This window comes from Telopea speciosissima, chromosome 10 (assembly GCF_018873765.1).
Source record: "Telopea speciosissima isolate NSW1024214 ecotype Mountain lineage chromosome 10, Tspe_v1, whole genome shotgun sequence".
NCBI lineage: Eukaryota > Viridiplantae > Streptophyta > Magnoliopsida > Proteales > Proteaceae > Telopea > Telopea speciosissima.
The window spans coordinates 10785366-10803212 of NC_057925.1; the positions used below are offsets into that span (position 1 = coordinate 10785366).

Here is a 17847-nt window from a genome sequence, read left to right on the forward strand (position 1 = left end):
CAAGGTTTGATCCCATTGAACCCTTCTTCTCTCCTTTTTACTTACATGTTTTGATTCGTCAGAAAGTGTTAGTTCTTGTGTTTGATCTGTTGTTAGTATTTCAAGTTTTTTGTCCAAATTCTTTTGTTTAGGTTTCTGTAGTTAATTCTATTGTTTTTAAATTTTTTTTTTTTTTATCTTAAACTCTCCTTTCTCTCCTGCTCTCTCTGTTTCTGCTTCGATTCATTCTGTGTTTATCTTTGGATTTACTTATGTTTATATATGTATGAACATGTGATTTTGATCTTTAAGGGAGGAGAGTATTTTCTACTTCTCTCTTCCGTCTTCGTTCATTCAATTCTTTTGCTTCGTTTAAGCACCAAAAAAGATGGGTTTGATTTCTGGAATTCTAATGGGATTGTCGGCGGCATCGCTTTGAGGGCATGAGCTTTATGGAGCTTTATAGAGCTTTATGGCCTGTGAGGTGTTGATATATCATACTACAGTACTAATACTACTGGGTATGGTCGTATGGACTATGGATAGAGTCAGATCGACCTCCACTAACTTCTCTGTCAATGATTGAGTCAATTCAGGAAAAAGGAGAGGAGGAGAAAGATTGAGACCCCAAGAGAAGATGTTGACATTTCAGCAAGCAATCAATATAAAATAGAGCAGTTAAAGAGATGGATAAAACTTATAAAACTTAAAAGGATGGTAAGAGGTGGAGGAGGGGAGAGGAGAGGAGTGGAGTGGAGAGATGCCATTCTAGTGAATAGGAGTCAACATAGAAAGACAATAGGAGAAGTGTGGTTTTGTGTCTTCACAGAATGTCAACCCAACCCAATCCCATAGAATTCAAATTCACCATTTATATATTCTTTACTATTAGGTAGCAGGTAGGACACTTTCTTTTTTTAAAGAGGAAACTGAAGAAACCACCCAAGATTTCTTTTTTTTTTTCTTTTCCACCTTTGAAGGTGCATGAAGGAATCTCTCTCTGTCTCTCTCTATCTCTGTGTGCTGTAATGGGAGTGTCACTGTAAGATTTTGATGCAACTTGGGTTCTTCCATGTTTCCAAAATTGGTATCTGATGGTGTTGTTGTTCCAATGACATTCTGTTTGTATTGAATCCACCAAAATTGGTCTCTTGTTCATGTCCACCACTATTGCAATTCACTCCAAAGGTAGGGATTCCTCCTGAAGCAGCTCCAAAAATGGAGGAGCCACCATTTGCTAGAGAATTCATTAGATCTTGGAGATGATTTTCATTTTCCATCTGTGACAATGTTTCACCCCCACCACCTCCAAAATTGGCCCTAAAATTAGCAGTCAAGTGAGACCTGTCAGATTTAGGACCACTTAATGAAGAACTACCAAAACCTCTAAGCAAAGAACCACTTCCACTGTTTGCTGTTGAACCCATTTGAGCAGTTTTTTTAAGCAAAGCTGTTGCAGACATTTGAGGAATAACAACTTCATTTTGCTTCGATTCATTCTGTGTATGTAGTTTATATATGTATGACCATGTGTCTATGTTGGTGATGTGATGGTGAAAAGTGAAAACACTAGAATTTGAGCTAATTTGGATTTGTTTTGATCAAACAAAGGTGGGGAAAAAGAAAATAGAATAGGTTTTACTTTCATCTTTGTTCTATTTGTTTCTAATTGTGTTTAGGATGTTAGATTTTTGATATCTTGTTTGGTTCTGAATTCTAATCATTATTAGAAATTACCTAGCTCTAATTACTAGTTGCTGTGGATGTCTTTTTTTTTTTTCTCTTCTTCTGCCTTTTTTAAGAGTGAAACCATTAAAACCTCAACAATGTAACAAATCCTACTATATAGTTGGTGAAACTATAGCCATCACAAATGCATTATTCTAGTGATACATAATGCTGCATTGATAAATTGTTTGCTGTCTCTCGTATCTTGCGTTTTGTATAGGTGTACTTATTTGACAAGTTATGAGCGTAGTTCCTTGGATAATTAGGTCTCTTCTTTGTCTCTATAGCTTGCATTCTATGTACGAAATGTATTCGTTTTTGGAGTAAGAGTTCAGTTGTCAGTTGCTTGGATTTCCCCCCCCCCCTTTTTTTCTGTCTCTTTGTACGTTGTAATGTTGTATTTTGACTGATCAACTAGCTCGGAATGAGCATGGTGACTGTGTTATCTTCTTATGTACAGTTTTGAAGTTTCTCTAAGAAGGGCATGTGTTAAATTCGTGTCTTTCCTTCTAGTCTTTGGAAAATCTCTTCATATTTAAAATATGGGATGCAAAGTAAATGGATGCTACCCAAGGAGCTTTACCATCTGTATAAAGCCATCCAACCTCTAGACAATTGGTTCCCTTTCTCAATCATTATTTGTATGAACTTTAATCCCGATCAAACTTGAGGCTTGTGTGTATAAATAGATTCCAACTTGCAAGAGTTCATCTCACTAATCTCTCCCCTCCTGGGGGTTGAACTATTTGAATAATTGTCTTACTATTTTTATCTCCCATTTTTGTTAGAACTTGAACTATTTGAATAATTCTCTTATTATCTTTGATTCGGATCAAACTTAAGCTGGGACAGATTGCAGCTGATGACCTGGGCAACCCTCTGCAATGGACTTGGATGCTCATTTTCGCTTGCCTTTGATTCTTATCAACAAATTCGCATTTTTGAGTTATTAATTAAAATCCTCATTCCTAATCTTTCCTCTCAACAGCCATGGTAGGGGAGCAACAGACCCCCGACTTCGTCTCTAGCTAAGAGCTCCACCTCTCTTCACTCTGGGACAAAGGTTAGTTGCTAATCTCTCTCTCTCTCTGCATTTGATCAATTTTCAGAGACTTTTGTAGGTTAAATCTTATTTGTTTTCTACTCATTATGTATTGATCTGCTTAATTTCATTTCCTTTAGGTTTTCTTTGGTTTATTGTTACTAATTAGGTTAGTATGATTTTGAACCCGGAATCAGAGATAGTTTATAGACATAACTTGCTTTTATATTCATACTTATGAACATATTATGAGAACATTGTCAACCATTACAGGTTGATTGTAAATTAGAGATGGAGTTACAAAGAGAGAGAGAGAGAGAGATGTTTGATGTTTATGAGAAAGTTTAATAGATTTTCTCTTTTGTACATACATAACCTGGTATGTAATATATTGCCCTCTTTTGTAGACTCTCTCTTTCTCTCTCTCTCTCTCTCTCTAAGTGTTGCTTGCAGGAATGAAACTATGAATATGGTGAAGAGATATATAGCTTGACGTGGGTTGACAGGAATATGGTAAGTTATTATTTATTCTGTTGGATTTGAGAGGTTTGGAATCAAGAAATTTCAGTGGATATCTCAGTTTGGGAATAGTGGTGTATGGGGGGGGGTTTGGTATTGGGTCCCATAAATGTTTAAATATGTTTTCTTCCATTTCCATCTTTAGGGTTTTAATCCAATTGTTTGGAGCTCTTGGATCAAGAAACTAAAAAAATTCTGTTTTGTTCTTCTAAACCTAACCTCTCTATCTCTCTTCATCTTTCTTAGAGTTTCCTTTGGGGAATTGGTCCCATTAGAGAAGGGGATATAAAGCAGAAACTATTCCTCCTAGTTGTCTTCTACTTTATTATTCTATATGTGAAGATTGAGTTCTTTCCTTTCTACATGCATAAACATGGCATGTTTTTAACTAAAAGGCCCACAGCCTTTCTACATGAATAATGGAATTACATTAGAATGGGTCAAGTCATAGGAACAAGGATGATTAGTTATGTTGGATTTTGAAAAGCTTCATGGATAGGCGTGGTGGACATTTTTTTTGTTTCTTTTCTTCTTTTTTCCCTTCCTCTTCAACCAAGGCATGTGATTTCTCTACTTTTTTTTTGTCAAGAAATGGTAGGTAAGGGATGACCACATTACAACTAATTTGAAACTGAAGTTGACTATAACAGTTTGGTAAATTTCTAGGAAATACAGCATGATCATGAGAAATTGGTAGCATTCATGTCATAGTTATCTCCTAAGCTTGAAGAATTGGATTGGGTACTTGAAGATGCTAATGTAAGAGGGTTGGCCTCGGCACAACGGTAAGATTGCTCTTTTACAATTTGTACTTTATTTTATAATTCTATATTGTAATATGACAACAAATTTGTGATTTTACTTCTAATGAAATTGATGAAGCTTTTGCTAAGCATTGTAGTTAGTCGAGCTCATGTGTGTGTGTGTTTGGTGATTTTGGGGATGGGGTTGTAAAATCAGATCATGTGACTTGTGTGGGTGTGTTTTTCAGATCTTTGGGGGTATGTTGGATGTGCCACAAAATGCATATCATGAGTCTTGTTTCTCATGATGAAAGGGATTGGAAATTGGGCTTGCATAGATGGTAAGTATGGATGAAAGGATTTCTATTTGCATTGGGATTCTTAAAAGATGAGTTCTTTCAGGTAGCCTCATCCTCACAATCTTCAGATCTCAAATAACTATGGGAATTTCTTTGGCTGTTGATACCCACCATTCGGACTTCCCTCTTTCTTTTTCTTTTTCATGTTTTACATAGTGAACAATCATTGGGAAGCTTACTTGCTTTTTTTTTGGGTAAGGGGAAGCTTATTTGATACTTAATAGGTTATGATAGTCTACATATGAAAATATTGAATTTCTTGGTTTAACTTGTGCCTTGGTAGGAAAAGATAGATTGACGGGTTTGGCTGTTGAGGCAAGCAAAGAGAGCTCTTCAAATGGCTCAAGTTAATGCGATGATGTAGACTTTACCTGCTGTGCGATCTACTCAGGCGATCTTTTTGGCGATGCTCCTCGGTACATCCACATGATTTAGGAATCTTGAAATGCTATGATTAAAGTAATCATCTTTGTAAGAAGAGACAATTATAATCTGTCTTGTTGTGAGTTCTAGAGATATACCATCAATTATTAGATTACAATCCCCTCAAGTGTGTTAAGGCATCGATTAGACTTGAGCATCTCAAACTCCGAATTCTTTTTAGATGATCTGTGATGAATTTTGAATTTGTGCATAAAAGGACACATATTTGTTTGATCTATTGATTTGGATAATTACTTGCTCCAGTCCTTGTTTCTACCTATTGCTTATAAATGGGTCAGATTTGAGTTTAATTTGGACTATTGATCACTTAATCTCTGTTTCAATCCATTGCTTTTTAAATATATCGAGACTTTAACATGACTTGGATATATTTACTTAAATCTCTTATTTCATCCCATCTTTGTGGATGCACTTGAATATGAAATGGGTAGGGTATTTGATGAGGTATATCTCTGTTTTATATATGAATTTGGTTTGGATATAAAAATAGGTGACATGATGAATCTATTATCTTTGAAACAGGTTAATGGATTGAATATAGAAATAAATTTTTTTTTTTTAAATGCATATAGCGGCGTTTGTAAAAAAAACGCCGCTAAAAGTATAAACTCAACACCTATCACGGCACTTTTTAAATGCCGTTGTAATACACTTTTCCCGTCGTTTATTGAAAAATGCCACAAAAAAAAAGAAATTCAATACCTATCACGACACTTATGAAAACGCCGTTGTAGTAATTTTCCCGGCATTTATTAAAAAACGCCGCGAAAAAGGTACATACACAGTCACACTAAAAAAATGCCGTTGTACAAAAACGGCGGTACCTTCGCTGACATTTCAACGGCACAAATTATAAACGCCATTATATCCTATGACGGCTTTTTTTGGACTTATAGCGGCGTTTAAAAACGCCGTCGTAGGCCCAATTTCTTGTAGTGAATATTGTATGAAGGTGTGGTGACTAATGTGAGATCTGTATGGGGCCAGGGCAATGAATTTTCAATTACGGTTGGGTTGCTTCAAGGATCAGTCCTAAGCCCTTATTTGTTTGCGCTTATCATGGATTAATTAACAAAGAACATCCAGGATGAGGTATCGTACGTAGTGTATGCTCTTCGCCGATGATATCGTTTTGGTAGATGAGATAAAACAGGGATTAACACTAAGTTAGAGTCGTGGAGAACGACCTTGGAATCAAGAGGCTTTAAGATTAGTAGATCAAAGACAGAATATGTGATGTGTAACTTTAGTCACACTATGATGGATGATGACATGGTGAAAATTGGGGGGCGAGAGATAATGCCAAATGACTATTTCAGATATCTGGGGTCTATCATACACAAAAAAGGTGACATAGATGATGATATTTCACAAAGAATTAAAGTAGGATGGATGAAGTGGAGAGAGGTGTCTGGAGTCTTGTGTGATCGACACATTCCTTTAAAGCTTAAAAGAAAGTTATACAAGACTGTTGTCCGCTCGGCTGTGATGTATGGGGCAGAATGTTGGGCAGCTAAGAAGTGTCATATAGCGAAGCTATGTGTTGCGGAGATGAGAATGTTAAGATGGATGTGCGGCAAAACTAGGAGGGATAACGTGAGGAACGAACGTATTAGAGCGGATGTGGGAGTCGCCTCGATCAATGATAAGCTCCGAAAATGTCGCTTGAGGTGGTTTAGCCATGTACAACGGAGGCCTAGGGATGCTCTAGTAAGAAGTGATCTGATGCCAATTGAGGGAGCTAAAAGAGCTAGGGGTAGGCCTCAGATGACCATAGGTGAGGTTGTGTAGAATGACATGTATAGTCTGGGCCTTGTACCTAGTATGACCTCAGATAGAGCCTATTGGAAGGCAAGGATCCAAGTTATCGACACCATGTAGCTGAGATTTTCCTGAATTACTGGGCTATCCTCTTTCCTCTTACTTACATCTTTCACTTTCCGTTACTTACTTTGCTTATCCAATTTCTTTTAAGTTTCTCTTATTTTCCTTTCTCTTTATGAGGATCTCAGTTTTTCCTACTTTGTTTTTGAAAGGATCCATGCAGCCGACCCCATTTAGTTGGGATAAGGCTGGGTTGTTGTTGTTGTTGTATCTTCTTTTAATTGCCTTTTTGTCTTCTTCCTAAAAGTTTTTTAAGATAAGGGTATAAAGGGTTTTTAAAATAATTTGACAGTTAAATATAATTATGTCATTATCAAAAAGGATCATTCTCATTCACATTTTTTTGTTATATATGTGAAATGACACTGTTACCCTTATTAGTAAAAAATTATGTATCAAACTCAAAAGGGTGAAAAAGTAAAGTTACAAATTATTTGACACATTAAGGGATGTCAATAAGAATATCTTTTATTTTTGTTCTAATTTTGATCCTTACTCAAGCCTGAGTGAGAAGAACTTTCTTCTCCAAGAGAGAGAAAGAGAGAGAGAGAGAGAGAGGGGAACTTGCTAATAGTTATATGAACTTAATTTATTTAAGGGCAGGATTGCTGCTTGATCATGTAGCCTTTGCACTATCGTGGGGATTAATAAGAGTGCACGCAAGGGCATCAACACATATATGCTAATGCTATCCTAATATAACTGATGACTGGATATTGTTCCACTATAATCATCTATGGAAGGAAAGGAACGGATTTTAATCATCTCCAATTCCTAAAAGTGTGCAGTGCGGCAATGCTAGGTAGCGATGTCGACACCTAGCAGCTTAGACATTCAACGATCCGAACATAAGAGAAATCAATGAATTAGGACCGTTGGATGTCCGAGCTGCCAGGTGTCAACATCTCCATCGTGCAGTTCTTTTTCTTTTTTTTTTGTGGTTGAATTAAGACCAGTGGAGTTCAACCAACGTTAATTATTATTATTATTATTTTTTTGCTAACCTATCTAAGAGACTGCCCAAGGGGACTTTTACTCCACTGACCTCCCCGGGCGGCTGCAAGAGTTGTAATCAATTCAAAATAGAGTGGAAAATCATCAATTCAAAATAGAGAGGAAAATCATCTTAGGGTGGACCACGTTAAACTCATTCTGTTTTTCTCTTTCTCTCATCTATTCTCTTATTCACTCGTTCCTTAACAGATGCTATCCTTGTGGTCATGAACCATATCCAGACTCTATAAAAGGGGAGCCAAGGAAGCTTGAAAACTCATAAGATCTACAATGGCATTTCTAGGCATTCCTCTTCAGTTTGTTCTTCTTGTCTTCCTAGTCCTTTTTTCCAACTACTTCTTCCTTTCCATGAATGCATTACCATTCGATGATGTCAATGCCATCAACCGGCTTGATTTCCCATCGGATTTTTATTTCGGTTCCGCATCATCTGCTTACCAAGTAGTACTTCTTATTATTTCCGGCCATTGTCATTAATAATGTTCTTATTAGATATCTACTTAATTTTCTCTTCTAATAAACATGTTTTTGTGTGTGTGTGTGAGTGTGTTTCAGTATGAAGGTGCATGGAATGTAGATGGTAGAGGCCCAAGCATCTGGGACACTTTAACTCGTGATCATCCAGGTCTCTCTTTCACTCAAAGAGGATAAGCAAAAGCATCTAGTATTTGAAAGCCAGCAATTAAAAGAGTCTTTTCTACCACATGAAAGCTCTTCTCTACCTAAAGTTAGGGTAACCTAGTTAAGTCAAAATGCCCTATCTTACCACTTGGTTGGATCTCTTTTGTAGTAAACCATCCATGCAAAAGATTAGATCAAGTTTCCCTCCACCTATGGGTGGGAGAGGGCGGCAAAATGGGTATTGAGAGGTATTTTGGAACATACTAAAACTCCAGGAGGGGTTTGTGAACCCTAGGATGGTGGGTGAACAATCCTCTATGAGTAGAGGAAAACTTTGTTCCAAAATATATATATATATTAACCATTTAGGTTTATAAAATTTTACCTTAAACCATTTTCTATAAATTTTTACCATTTAATTTTTAAACTTTGTCCTTCATGGAATTGTATGGTGGTTTATATGAACAGATGCCATAGCAGATAATTCCAATGCAGATATTACGGTGGATTTCTATCACCGCTATCCGGTATTGTAACACTGGATCTTATTTTGTTTTATTCTCACCTGACGCTTTTATGCTCTTATGCTTAAATTTTAGTTTTAAGTAAGTTATTAGCTGGTTTTGAATTTTAAACCATGAACAGTACTAGTGTGTGTATTAGACATTATATATGTATTTATGGATGGGGTGTGTCCAATGTTAACAGGAGGATGTCCTCAGGATGAAGGATATGGGGATGACAGCTTTCAGGTTCTCAATCTCGTGGTCTAGAATATTACCTTGTAAGTGAGATGATCATTTGATATTCATTCAAATAAAGATGACAAAATTATAAAAGAAGAGAAGTGCTCTTTGATTAGATCAAATCATTTCTGCCAGAACTTCACAGTTTAGGGTTATTGGGGTGGGCGAGAGTAGTACTAGAATAGGTGACCACCACCTGGAAAGTCCTCGTGGTGGTCAGGTACAACTCAACCTTGCCCAGAAATCAGCTGAAGATGATTTTTTAAACTTTTTTTAAATATGTCTATACCAAAATACAAATATAAATTTTTTTTCTTATGTGCAAGATAATCCGATATTTACTTTGCTTTCTTTTGAAAAAATTTTAATTTTCAGATGGCACACTAAGCGGGGGAATAAACCCTAAAGGCATCAAATTCTACAGTGATCTTATTGATAACCTGAAGAATAATAGTCAGCTCTCTCTCTCTCTCTCTTCTCTTTTCTCTTTGCGTTTTTCTTATATATTGGTTGTCCATCGTGTGCAGGTCTTGAGCCTTTCGTAACTTTATTTCACTGGGATTCTCCCCAAGCCCTTGAAGATGCATACGGGGGTTTCTTAAACTCTAGTATTGTGTAAGGAACTTGAGCCCTTTATTTGCTAGGCAGTACGGATTGGGTTTCAAATTTTGTTGATGGGAGTGGGGAGCCATGGAAGGGTGAGAGACGGTTCATAAATAGGAGTATAGGGAGGGGAGGTGAGCGAGAGAGAGAGAGAGAGAGAGTGTTGTTGTGGCCTATGTCACTGACTTAGAAACTTTTCCCCAACATAATTAGCGAATTGGAGGAAGAGGGTATTGGGAACGCACGAGAAAGCATAACAGGGGTGGGTTTTTTTTTCTCTCTTTCATGGGGTGAGGCTGTCGCACCATCATATGTCTAGGTGCAAGAGCTACCCTTCCAGAGTCCATTTTTGATGATCTCATTTGTGCACATGCAGGAATGATTTTCGAGATTATGCAGATGTGTGCTTTCAGTACTTTGGTGACTGAGTGAAGAACTGGATGACCTTGAACGAGCCATATTCCTATGCGGTGTATGGATATGGCGATGGTACCTATGCGCCAGCCCGATGTTCTACATGGTTGGGTTGCAGTGGAGGGGATTCATCGACGGAGCCATATATTGTGAGCCATAATCAGCTCCTTGCTCATGCAGCAGCAGTTGATGTGTATAGGCGAAAATATAAGGTGCATCCCACATCCGCTACTAACAAGCTTATAGCCCCCTAATACCCCTAGGAGTCCCTCTTCCTAACAGTTCGAACTTTTGGAATAGAATCATTACAAGGTACCAAACTGGTTTTTCACTGTATCTACCTGTCTCTAGTATAGACTGCCACATGTAGTGCGAGATAGTGTTGGAAGATTAGTCCCACAGCGGCCTACTAACGAGCCTGCTCTCCCTTTGCAATTAGGGACTGAATTCTAGCACGATTGAATAGCATTAATTTTTTGTGAACTTGCAGGCATCTCAAAATGGAAAGATTGGATTAGCATTAAATTTTTTCTGGACGGTGCCTTACTCCTCACACTTGGAAGATATTAATGCCACCCAACGATCGGCTGATTTCAAGTTTGGATGGTGAGTCTCCTCCGTTTGCAGTTTAACGTACAGTGATCTCTCTCTCTCTCTCAATTCAGTTTTTATTATTTATTTATTTTTTAATTTGTTCCTGTACGAGAAGGTATATGGACCCAATAACCAATGGCGATTATCCTGAAATTATGAAAGAACTTGTGGGAGAACGGCTGCCGAAATTTAATGCAACAGAATCACAGATGTTTTAAAAGGGTCTTTTGACTTCCTGGGGCTAAATTACTATACTACCTCTTATGCTTTCAATGTTCCTCCAGCCGACCCCAACTATCTAAGCTATCAAACTGATGCTTGTGCCAATACCACCGGTAAGATGATATTAATACATCCATGGAACCCTAATATTAATTAATGATAGACTTATAATTCCCACTCTTGTTCAATATTCAATGTCACAGGTGTTCGAAATGGCACTGCAATTGGTACACTGGTATGAGCTTTAATTACAAACTTACCCATCCCTGTTTTATTTTAAGTGATAAAGACAAACGGATCCAGATCCTCTCCAATCACCCATCCATTGGCTGGGAAGACTTGGACATGCATCCCAACATCTCCCCAATATCTGGGGATGCGTATCCAAGTTCTTCTCACCATTGGATGGATGGTTGAAGAGGATTTTTTTTCCAAAAAAAAACACAGGTTCATATTAAAGTGGTGAACAGCCGTGGTTGGCCGCACTAGTTGAATCCAGATTCTCTACTCATGTAGGGTACCACCCCAAATGGTGAAGACCAATGAAGTGGAATCTCCACCACATCTTTTTTTTTTGGGTACACTCCACATCTGACACGAGTCAGATAGGTAAAAATTCTGTTTTATTGGCCCTCGCCCCTATGTGGGGGAGGCACACCAATTAGCCCTCCCTATCGATGTAGTTTCCACTTTTTTGTATGGAAAATGCAGTTTTAGGGAGCCTTAATTTTCCCCATGTGACACAGTAATCAAATTAATAATAATGATGTTGCATTTGATTTATTATTATTATTAATTTTTTTTGGTAGACTGCTTCGTCATGGCTTTATGTATATCCAATGGCCATGGGACAAGTTCTGAATTACATAAATGGAAAATACAACAATCCTCTTATTTACATCACCGAGAATGGTAAGACTAATTAAAGATCCATCTTTTTTTTTTTGGCTAAAAGTTCATTTATATTAAAGGCAGAAAGAATGAAAAAAATACACGTTGGTTTGAAACCAATGCAGCAACAAAAATCAGACTCCTACAACCTACAGTAATGCCATCAACTGGAGGGGAAAGCTCGCAACATTAACATAGGAAGTTTTAAATTTCATTTCAAAATCAATTTCCAATGAAGTTAATTTTCTTAATTTTGGCTACCCATGCAGGTGTTTCCCAGGCGAAAGCCCCAAAATCAAAGTCCCTCAATGACACCGACAGAATTGAATACCTCAAAAGTCATCTATATTACCTTCACAGAGCCATCAGGTAAGTATCTAGAGCAATCCCCAAAATTGTCTATATAATATCCAAAAATCTCTACTCTTATTTTTTTTGTTTGGGGGGGGGGTTGTTGGTGTTAGAAAGAAAATATCATAAAATGCCAAAAGAAAACTACAGCACAGAAAAGTCCTTCCACCCAAAAGACTTATCTAAGTTGCTTTTACTTATGGGTCAGATACGGTTGTTAAGACTTCTCTCTAAGTAGTTTTTCATGATGCATGTCTCTCAACATTTATAAGATCTCCTAAAAAAATATGTTTACTTAGTTGTGGAAACTAGGATGTGGCATTCTTAATCCTACGAAAGCATGGCTTAGTTCATAAGGGACTATAACTGGGTTGAGCTACCTAGCTTGGTTATTTCAAATATGACTCTTCAACATCATCTACATTTTTCTTTTGAAATAGCCATAATGTATTGACTTGCCAATTAAAAGTATTCCATGATGCAATAATTAATTATTATTAAGATTAACCAAAATTTAATCCTCTTTATTTGGTTGTCTTGAAAAGGGAGGGTGTAAATGTGAAAGGATACTTCGTATGGTCTTTGCTTGACAACTTTGAGTGGAACTATGGCTACACAACCCCGTTTGGAATGTACTACGTGAATTTTGAGATAATATCGTCTAGGCCGAAGAGGATCCCAAAGGAATCAGCTAAGTGGTTGAAAGGCTTCCTAATAAATGAAGGGGATATCAAGCTTCCTGTGTCTTCTATGTAGGAAATAGAGCAGAGAGGTGTTTTGGTCATTTCGCCTCTCTCTCTAATCTAATATTTTGTATGAGTGTATGTAGAATTGAGGGGACTGAGGAAGATTCTTCTCCCATCTCTCTCTATCTGAAGATTGTGTGTGGGTGTGAATTGACTGTTTTGTTATGATAGTGACGTTGAAAAATACGTCTTAATAAATAAAAGTTTGCTTCATCAATTGCAAATGTGTAAGGTAATTGAGGTTGGTTTTAAGAGTGTAAGAGTAGAAGAGAAGAAAAGAAGATAGAAGCATAAAAGTAAAGGGGGAAGAATGTAGCGGAAATTCATCCCGTACTAATTGGTACTATGAATATAAAGTGTATTATTAAAATAAATATGAAAAAATAAAAGATTCGAAGACATAGGATTTACGTGGTTCAGTGTGATGGTATATGTTTATGGGACAATCTCACAGAGCTCATTTTACAATTTAGGGAAATATACAACTAACACACCATACCCACAATATTGTACGTGGAATCCACTCAACAACAAATCTCACACTCATAGTATCACCCTCACAATCTCTCCAAAACAAAACAATTATAGAGAGCGGGATGAAATACCTCATTCATGATTCTGTACCGGTCTTGTCTTTTCCATTTTCTTCAAAAATAGCCGCGGTAGGTATGGGCTGTGCCGACCATGGCTGACCCCTTCTCTCAATTTTTCTTCTTCATTCATTTGCTACAACCTACAAAGAGAAGACGTAATAGGAATTATCTTCCCATTCATTTATACCAATATTGTAATGATGGTGGTTTAGTTAATGAATTTTATTTTTAATTGTCAATTCAATTTCACATTCTCTCACTTGAATACTAATTTTGATAATAACCTTCACAGCTCTGAATTGTTCAAAGGTCACTTTTGATCAAGTAAACACATGCCCAAAAGAAGTTTTGCATCATATGAACTCCTTCGTAACAGGCTTCATCAAAATGACTGCAAGTCTGCAATATTGTCATTGATGTGAATCTTTTGCGGAGAGATTGCTCCATCTTCCACCACATCTCAAATAAAATGATATTTTAGATCAATGTATTTAATTCAAGAATGAAACATTGGATTTAAAGACAAACGTAATGTACTCTGACTGACACAATAAATAATTATCACATTTTGCTTGATTCTCAGTTCATCAAATGACCTCTTCAACTAGATACTTTTTTAACTTGAATCTATAGGTGCGATGTACCACTACAACAAAATCTAACATTAGGGAGCCCTAATTTGATGGATATAAGATATTAGTGAATAGCATTTTAGACCTCCAACATAAGGGTAGAATAATAATGATTGTAAACTTGTGAGTGAACCAACATCTTAAAAAAGGAAATTTTTTGCTGAAAAGAATATGCATCTCGGTTGGATTCTAGCTTAAAATAGAAAGAAGAGGGCATGATTTTACTTAGAAAGGGTTCTTGAGTATATTGAAATTTAACAGTAAATAAGAAAGTGTTTGTGATCACTAAAAGAAGAAAAAACACAAAATCTTACATGAGGAAACAGCAAAAAAGATGTCTGAATGTGATAACAATTGCTACAAGTGGGGCACAAGATTTATATATAGCTAGATGACTGTGTAGTGTGAATTGTACAGGCCTTGTACTTGAGGTTATAGTACCTATGGCTATATGTTAGACATGCTAAAAATAAGGTCAAAAATCAATGATGATCCACTCCGATGGATTTGATGATGGTTTCACATTTATTATTTCTGGGAAAGGGTTAGGTATTTTACCAGTTTTTGGTAAGTTAGTGGTATATGCAAACCACAAGGTTGGAAATTGGAAGGCAAGGCTTTACCCAAATAAAAAAAGATATTGAAAGGCAAGGGAAGTTCAGATCTGTTACCCACATGGGGATGAGTGAGGATAGATCTGAAATCTCCACGGGGTGTGGGACCCACATCCCATGGAGGGGTCAAATCAATCTCCATCTATCACCATGTGGGTAGTTGATCCAGATTCAAGGTCTTTTCCAAAAGGGAGGAAAGAGAATGGCACATGTTGGGTATGCTGCCAGCATACCCAATCTTTTGGCAATATTTATTTATGACAAAAAAAACATTGTCTGGTTGCGTTCCCCTTGCACCCACACACAAGGGAGAAAAATGATTGCCCCACCCCCCTTATTGGATGACCCTACACATCTCCTTGATACATAATCTGGTGCAAGGACCATGTGACAAAGCAGCATTCATCTTCCCTTTATTTATTTATTTATTAATTAACTAAGTAACTCTAAGACTCCGGCTAGTTTTCAAAGATTTAATAATAATAATAATAATAATAATAATAATAAGAAGAAGAAGAAGAATAAGGGTTGGTGTTCTATGTGGGAGAGTGTAGTCCCTGCATGCGTGTGGGGACTAACGAGAGTATGCATGCACATTGGCATCATGGGGGCCAGCATTTCTACCTTTCACGGGGGATGGGGTAGTTATTTCACCGCCCTTTATATCTGGATGTTGACGGTTCACTCTCCGATTGAAAACTTTCTTCCTAATAATCAAAAGGGAGGAAGAATGCTACCTGGGTGCATGTTGTGCACTGTCCTGCACCCAGACACAGAGGCATGTGAAATTACTGCCACGCCCCCCAAGGAAAGATAGAATTTGTTAGGGGTGTGTTGGTCATTTCTCGTGCCCCTGTGTCTGGACACAAGAGCAGTGAACCATACACGCTCAGTAGCATTCTCTTTCCCTAATAATAATAATAATAATATGGAGCATTCTCTATGTGGAGCACAGGGGCTCGCAAATGCAGTAACCAATGAAAGCACAAGCACTGGCATCTCAGGGACGGGATTTCCACCTTTCATAAGGGCTAACAATCATTTCGCCATGTCTTCCCCCGTCGAACTCGAGTCACTCGACTCCAAAGTCCAAAATCAGATGGTTATAAATAATAGGAAAATCTACTAAATGTAGATGTTTTAGAGTCTGATATGACACGAAATTCCACATGTAGATATCCAGCAAGGATTGTTCTTTAAAAATCTTCCTTGATGCTCAAAAAGGCGGTTGTATGGGCTTTTGCCAACCTAGTTGTGACACGTTGAAGGATAATTTGGTAATTTCAATTATTAGACAGATATGTCTCTTTTTTATTTTTTTTTGGGTGAAAAACAATTTCACACTGTTTCAACAATAAAATTTCAAGCATTGTGGATTGCATAAAAAATAATAAATTCTCATGGTGCTTTAAAAAAAAAAAAAATGGAGATTTTTTATGAGGTTTTTGGATAATATTTCATGGCATACTTCACACTGTTTCTGTGAAGCAAACATGGTGGTTGATAAGTCGGCAAAATATGCAGCATCAACAACATTATCTTTAATCTGGGACATTGCGCCTTCATTCACTATCCATGAAGTTGGGACTCGCATGAATGAATAGCCTTTTTTCTACAAAAAAAAAAAAAAAAAAAAGATATTAGCTTGGACTCCCAAATGAGACCTAGATATAAATTTACTTAATTATTTGTTATCTTTTGATTGAGTTGTAGTTCTACTGATGGCCATGCCCAAGGTGGAGTAGAGACCCAATATTTTTGTTTTCTTTTTTATTTGTGTTGTATTTTCCTTTCCTTTTTAATAAATCATTTGCTGACGTTTAACAAAAAAAAAGTGAAAAAAAAATTAAAACACTAAGCGAAAACATCAGTATTCAAGTCCTGCATGCATGCATCATAGTTTCCTTAAGTTTTTCAAACCTGGCCTCATTAGCCAGTCTATGAGCTACTGAGATTAGCCATTTATCTTAAGGCTGTGTTTGGTATGCATTCTAGGTGCATTTTGCATTCTTGGGCGACAAAACAACTATTTTTATCATCCGAAATACGAAAGCGACTTAGAATGCATTTCAAGAATGCATACCAAACACTGCTTTAATTACATAAACTTTTTTTTTTTTGCTAAAGGTCAGCAATGTATTGAACTAATGAAGTGTAAAATAATTCAAAAATACAAATGTAACGAAAGATCCAGGTGAGAGATAAGTACCCTTAGCCTGGCTATCTCAATCAATCCACTCCTGCAAGTAGGAACAAAAGAAGGCTCTAAGTGAATCTGTAATAAGGCCGTCCAGAAACTTCCCACGAAATTGCATGAGCAAGGAACCTTGGAGGGGTAGTCCAGCAGCTGTTTGTTTGCTCTGTTGCTGCATAGTTCGCTATCTTATCTGCCACTACATTCGCTTCTCTGTAGCAGTGAGTTATGCGCCAATGGATAGTGTCCAGGAAAGGGGACACTGACCACCAATTTTGCAGCAAACTCCAAGGGATGCTTCTTGAGAGAATACTTGTAACCATCGCAGCTGAGTCACTCTCAATCTAGATTCTATCAATATTCATTTCTTTGGCATGATTCACCCCACTAAAAAATGCTTCCATTTCTGCCATATAGTTGGTACCCACTCCTTTGAAATCTGCAAAACACCTTACTACTGTGCCCCTGTAATCACGAAAAATTCCTCCTGCCCCTGCTGGCCCTGGGTTACCCCTTGATGATCCATCTATGTTGAGCTTCCACCAGCCCATGGGTGGCTGTTTCCAATGAACTTCAATGATTCTTCTTGCTGTTGGTCTTGTGATAGTGAGCTGCATGTGTCTTGCCATTACTAGAGCTTGAACCGATTTGACCTGCACCCCATGAATAGCGCTGCTCTCTGAGGCTTCAAATAAGCTTAGCTTTACCACCTGTTTGGGGCTTTTCGCAGTACCTTCATACCTTCTTCTGTTGCGCTCAATCCATACCTGGTAGCATAAAATGACTAGCAACTTTCCCAAGTCCTGGGTAAGCAAACTACCTTTGATTTTCTCCTCCACCAAGAAAATAGTAGTTCCATGGCTGGAAATCCTCCCCAGCTTTCACTGAAGTAGTATAAGCATTCTCTCTAAACT

General features: G+C 37.4%; 1 pseudogene; it reads left to right on the forward strand.

The window, feature by feature from the left end:
* Nucleotides 1-8060: 8060 nt before the first annotated feature.
* On the forward strand, nt 8061-12910 carry LOC122643215 (annotated as a pseudogene).
* The last annotated feature ends 4937 nt before the right edge of the window (nt 12911-17847 follow it).